This window comes from Triturus cristatus, chromosome 3_2 (genome assembly GCF_964204655.1).
Source record: "Triturus cristatus chromosome 3_2, aTriCri1.1, whole genome shotgun sequence".
In the NCBI taxonomy this organism is placed as follows: Eukaryota; Metazoa; Chordata; class Amphibia; order Caudata; family Salamandridae; genus Triturus; species Triturus cristatus.
The window spans coordinates 1,073,245,119-1,073,252,573 of record NC_140584.1 but is presented as its reverse complement, the minus strand read 5'-3'; positions in this window follow the sequence as shown (position 1 = coordinate 1,073,252,573).

The window sequence follows — 7,455 nt, the reverse complement described above, 5'->3', positions numbered from 1 at the left end:
AATCCATCCACTTTGTCATTCATCCACTCTGCCATGCATCCATCCATCCTTCCACCCACTCTGTCATCCCTCTCTCCATTCTGCCATTCATCCATCATCCACCTTGCCATCCATCTGTTATCCAATCTAGCATCCATTCACTCTTCCATTTATCCTCTCTGCCACCCACCCATCCACTCTACCATCTATCTACTCACTCAGCCATCCATCATCATCCATCCATCCACTGTGTCATTTATCTACCCACTCAGCCTTCCATCTAGCCATCCATCCATCCACTCTGCCATCCATCCACTTTGCCATCCATTCAGCAATCCATCTACTCTGTCATCCATTTACTCATTCATCCAGTCTGCCATACATTAACTCATTTCATCCACTCATCCATCACTTTAATCTGCCATCATTCCACCCACCCATCCACATATCCATTCATTCATTTATACATACATACAGCAATACCTTTACTCTTCCATCATTTCACCTGTCCATTCACTTATCTATCTATCCAGCTTTACTCTGCCATCTATCCATGTCTCACCTCTGCCACCCTTTCACATGTTCATCCACCTATTCATTCCCTCTGTCATCCATCTAGCCATTTACTATCCATTCATTTCATGCATCCTTTCACCCACTCATCCATCCACCCACCCACCTACTCATACACCCATCTTTCTTTCTTTCACCCATCCTTCCTTTAAATATTCCTTCTTTCTTTCCTTTTTCTCTTTACCCATCTTTTGTTCTTCCTTTCTCCTGTTTGCTTTTCTATTGAGGCAGTATTCCTTTATTGCATTAATTATGACATTTTGTCCGCCCAGGTGAAGACAGAATAGGAACACAAAGAACTATAGCCCCCCCTGTAGCTGCTGAAGCAACACGACACCCCTGTTTCTGAGCTGTGCTAGCTCCAGTTTATTCACTAACTTGTACTTCAAGTTATCTCATGCCCACATAGGCATTCTGGGTTAATTCAAAACAGGTACACTGCTCCCTTCAGCATGGCATGCCTTCCAGACTCTTTAAGCATGTAACTTGAGTAAGAAGAGTCTTAGACTGCCCACTGAACTGTGATCATCCACAACAGGTGTTTTTGTGGATTTGCAGCCAGCCAGGGAAGACTTCTCAAGAGTGGCTGAACATCCCAATAACTACACAGTATCTCTGTTGGGACTTGAACATGTTAGTAACCACACATTATTTATGGGGAGATTTTAACATTAAATTCACACACTATCTTTGTGGGGACTTGAATAAGATTAATTTCACACACATTCTGTGTGAGCTCTTGAACAGTCCTATCATCACACACTATTTGTGTGGGCACTTGAACATCATAATCTTCACACACAATTGTTGAGGAGACTCGAACATGACTGCCTTCACACTCAATCTCTTTGAGATCTTAAACATTCCTATCATCACACACTATCTCGGTGGGTACCTGAACATCATTTACTTCACAAACAATCTTTTTAAGACTTGAACATTCCTATAATCTTCATTATGAGGTAGTTCATAAAGTATCTGACCGGCAGTCGGATTCCCCTAGACCGTGTTGGAACCCTTCCGCCCGACTCAGTAAGAAACAATTCCGACTGACCGATTATGATGCTCACGGTCGGAAGGTGAATTCCGAATCGGAACTGATTCGTACAGCTCAACTGCCAGCATTTCTGCCTGACTGATTACGATGTCTGATTCCAACATCCTTTCTGACTTGGTCTGTCTGACACGAAAATGCTGTTGGAAACTGACTATGGGGCCCCTAGAAGGCCCCCCTTCATCCTGAGTCTTCTGGTTTGGGCTCAGGGGAATATCCAGGGGACCCCCCCTATGTAACCATGCACAGCGTGGCAGGCACCATGGGGAGCCAACAACAGGGAGCAAGGTTTTCCGCAGCCACACATTTTTTTCCAATAGGAGCCTGTGTTGTCGGTCGGAACAGAGGCTCCTATTGAAGTCAATGGGAGTCCTTCCGAACGGTGTTTGGAAGCATCGTTATTGGTCGGGCAAGAACCACCGGCCACAAGTCAGTCAGAACCGAATCCGACAAGGAGTCGGGCGGTGTAGTTTCTGACCAACATCGTAATGAGGCCCTAAGTATGTGCAGGGATGAACATGCCTATAATGCATGTTTGAACGTGAACAATTGTACGTTCACATGCTATCTGTGTATGGACATGATGATTATCTTTAAACACTTTCACTGTAGGGACTTGAAGACTACAATAGTTGCACACTATCTCTGTGGGGACTTGAACATAATAATCAACACACACTATCTTTGTGGCTGCTTGAACACCCCAGCAACCACCTACTATGTCTGTGGGGAGATTTGACTATTATATTCACACACTATCTTTGTGGGGACTTGAACATGATTAACTTCACACACAATCTGTGGGAGGTCTTGAACATTCCCATAATCACAAATTTCCTGATTCACAGGTAAACTTACACTTCTGTGTATGTGGAGTCTCTGCCACGGGTTTAGAGGCTCTGCAGCCATAAAGATACTACTCGTAAAATGCCTTTGTGAATTGCAAAAATTTGTAAGCTTAAACAAAAGTTTAATTTTACCTTTATGAATCAGGACCACAGTATCTCCGTGACACTAGAACAGCATTTTTTGTGAAGACTTTAGCATGATCATCAACCACTATATTTGTGGTAACTTGATTACCTTCACACACAATGGCTGTGAGGTCTTGAACTTTCCTGTAATCATTTCATTTCTTTGGGGACTTAAACATCATTATCTACACACAGTGTCTTTGTGGAGCCTTGAACATCATCTTCATGCTCTATCTTTGTGGGAACTTGATCAATCATTATCTTCTCACACCATCTAATTGAGGTCTTGATCATACCTAAAAACCCACACAATCTTTGGAAAACTTGAACATCCCTATAATCACACACTATTTATATGCAGATTTAAACATACCTATAATCAGATAGTATTCCTTTTTAAATGTGAACATCATTACCTTCTCACACTATCTGTGAGGAGACTTAAAGATCATATTTAAACTCTACCACTATACGGACTTAGGGTCTGATTTAGATTTCGGCAGACGGGTTACTCCATCACCAACAGTGATGGATATCCCGTCCACTAAAATATAAATCTCATAATATCCTATGGGATTTATATTTTGGCGGACGCGATACCTGTCGCTGTTGTGACAGAGTAACCCTTCCACCGAAATCTAAATCAGGCCCTTAAACACTATTATCTTTGCACACTATCTTTGTGGGGACTTGAACATCCTAATAAACACACACACTATCTTTGAGGTAGCTTGAACATCCCATTAACCATACACTATCACTGCTGTGACTTGAACATCCCTGTAACCACATGCTATCTTTGTGGGGACTTGAAAATCCTAATAAACACACACTATCTTTGAGGCAGCTTGAACATCTCAGTAACCACACACTATCACTGTGGGGACTTGAGCATCCCTGTAACTACACACTATCTTTGTGGGGACTTGAAAATCCTAATAAACCTACACTCTCTTTGTGGGAGCTTAAACATCCCAGTAACCACACACTATCACCGTTGGGACTTGAGCATCCCTGTAACTACACACTATCTTTGTGGGGACTTGAACAAGATTAATTTCACACACAATCTGTGTGAGTTCTAGAACAGTCCTACAATCATGCACTATCTGTGTGGGGACCTGAACATCATTTACTACACACGCAATCTTTTTGAAACTTGAACATCACTATAATAACGCTATGTATGTGCAGGGTTGACCATGCCTATAATCCCTGATTGAATGTGAACAATCTTACTTTTATATACTATCTGTGTAAGGACATGAATATTATTTAAACACTATCACTGTTGGGACTTGAACACTACTATAGTTGCACACTATCTCTAGGGGTACTTGAACATCATAATAAACACACTATCTTTGTGGCAGCTTGAACATCCTAATAACCACATGCTGTCTCTGTGGGGACTCAAACTCATCACTAACCACACACTATTTGTAGGGATATTTGACCAATATATTCACACACTATGTTTGTGGGGACTTGAATATGATCAACTTCACACACTATCTGTGAAAGGTCTTGAAAATTACCATTATCACACGGGGCCTGATTCACAAAGGTGAACTTAAATATTTGTGTATGTTTATGACATTTTTGCAATTCACAAATCAATTTTACGAGCGATATTTTTACGACTCTATATCTTTTTATGTGTGGAGTCTTTGCCCCGATTGCAGAGACGCATCAGTCATAAAGATACTACTCATAAAATGCCTTTGCGAATTGCAAAAAATTCATTTTACCTTTGTGAATCAGGACCACAGTATCTCTGTGATATTAGAACAGCATTTTAATCACACACTACACACACTAGCTTTGTGGAGACTTGAACATGATCATCAACCACCATCTTTGTGGTGACTTGAACATGATCACCTTCACATACAATCGTTGTGAGGTCTTGAACTTTCCTGAAATCGCTTAATTTCTTTGGGGACTTAAACATCATTATCTACACACACTATACTTGTGAAGAGTTGAACATCATCTTTATGCTCTATCTTTGTGGAAACTTGATCATCATTACCTTCTCACACCATCTCTGCGAGGCCTTTATTGCACCTAAAAACATACACAATCTTGGGAAAACTTGAACATACCTATAATCACACACTATGTATATGCAGATTGGAACATGTCTATAATCATATACTATCTCTGTTTAAATGTGAACATCATTATCTTCACACACTATCTGTGTGGGGACTTAAAGATTATCTTTAAACACTACAAGTGCAGGGACTTAGGGCCTGATCTAGATTTCGGTAGATGGGTTATTCTGTCAAAACAGTGACAAGTATCCTATCCACCAAAATATAAATCCCATAATATCCTATGGGATTTATATTTAGGCAGGTGGGATCTTTGTCACTGATGTTGACAGAGTAATTCTTCTGCCAAAATCTAGATCGGGCCCTTGAACATTATTATCTTTGCACACTATCTTTGTGGGGACTTGAACAGCCTGATAAACACACTCTATCTTTGTGGCAGCTTGAACGTCTCAGTAACCACACACTATCACTGCGGGGACTTGAGCATCCCTGTAACTACACACTATGTTTGTGAGGACTTGAAAATCCTAATAAACATACACTCTATTTGTGGCAGCTTAAACATCCCAGTAACCACACACTATCACTGTTGGGACTTGAGCATCCCTATAACCACACACTATCTTTGTGGGGACTTGAACATGTTGATAGTCACACAATTTTTATGGGGAGATTTCAAAATCATATTCACACACTATCTTTGTGGGGACTTGAACAAGATTAATTTCACACACAATCTGTGTGAATTCTAGAACAGTCCTATAATCATGCACTATCTGTGTGGGGACCTGAACATCATTTTCTTCACACGCAATCTTTTTGAAACTTGAACATCACTATAATAACGCTATGTATGTGCAGGGTTAAACATGTCTGTAATGCCTGTTTGGATGTGAACAATCCTACCTTTACATGCTATCTGTGTAAGAACATGAAGATTATTTAAACACTATCACTGTTGGGACTTGAACACTACTACATCTTAAAACCTGGCTTTTTAAAAAACGAATCCTTCTCTGCAGTATGTGGTCCGCAATCTGCCATAGACACCTACGGGTAGTAGTTAGCAATATAAATGGTTATAACATAACATAGTTGCATACTATCTCTGGGGGTATTTGAACATCATAATAAACACACACTATCTTTGTGGCAGCATGAACATCCTAATGACCACATGCTGTCTCAGTTGCGACTCAAACTGATCACTAACCACACACTATCTGTGGGGAGATTTGACTATTATATCCACACACTGTCTTTGTGGGGAATTGAATATGATTAACTTCACACATATTCTGTGGAAGGTCTTGAACATTCCCATAATCACACAGGGCCTGATTCACAAAGGTAAACTTAAACATTTGTGTAAGTTTATGACATTTTGCAATTCACAAAGCAATTTTATGAGCGTTATTTGTAAGACTCCCTACCTTTTTATGAGTGGAGTCTCTGCCCCAAGTGCAGAGACTCCCCAGTCATAAAGATACTACTCTTAAAATTCCACGGGAAATTCAAAAAATCGTAAACAAGTGTAAGTTTACCTTTGTGAATCAGGACCACAGTATGTCTCTGATACTAAAACAGCATTACAGTCACACACTCTTTAAGGAGACTTGTACATTATTATCAACCACTATCTTGAAATGGAAAGGCACTATTCTACTGCAGCTTTGAAAGCTGATCATGCTGTAAAACAACTGTGTAGCCACACTCCAGTCGCACCCTACATGAGATTACACCTGTTCTGACCATTGCAGTTGCTTTCAGAAGCTCAGACAAATTATATCATTTGAAATTTGCCAGACCATGTTTGGCTATGGAAACCCTTATTGCAACTTAGATTTGCAAACCATCTCTTTTTTTATTTTAAACAGTACCATATTATGTGATCTCTCTGTAAACACAAAAATCACTGAACTCTGTAGTGCCTGCCCCGCCTGTAACAGGCAACACTGCTGGAAAAATGCTGCCTTGGGCTGACGCTGTTCTAGTAGTTTGTTAGCTGGGATGTGGTGTTATAAGTATACAATTTCAGTGATGGAATCATCCACGCCTTCCCTTTACAACAATATTTTAACTCTGCACCTATATACTTATTTCTTCAAAATTACCATTTTACTTGAAGCTGTTTATTTAATGTTAATTGGCGAGAAAGCAACGTCTGATGCGAACTTGTTAACTACCTCGACTGCACAGTGCGAGCACCACATAAATGCAAGAAGCCATGCAGCGCCTCGAAGTCCACCTTTTAATTTCATTAGTAGAATAGAAGCAGTGATTAATCCAGTGGACTACAGAGTGGGCAATAATCGGCACACTGAAGCCCAACAAGAGCCCAGAGTACAGAGAGTGATTGCACTTACTCACTACTTCCTGTCCTATGTTTTCCATCACACTCCAAGTGCACGCACACAGGGACATCTTAAAGATTTCGGGGGCCCTGAGCAAAATGTAATTTGGGGGCCCCTGTTAGGAACAGCTTTGGGATCATGATCTAATTTCAGCTCTTTTCTGCTCTCGTTGACCAGGTCACTCAACGTGCACAGGCTCACTGGTCCATATTCCATGTGTGTTTACATTTGATACTCAAGGATGGTGACCTGTTTTCAATATTAGAATGTACAGCACCAGCTCACTAATATTATTGCAAATAGTCTTTGTAACTCCCAGTTTTGGCTACCTTGATGTTTTTGCATATGAAATATCAGATATCACTTAAAAATAACCTACGATGACACGAATGGTTAACTGTGTGCATGCTGGAAATCCTGCCATTCCCTTAGAAAGAACTTTAGTAAGAAACAAACAT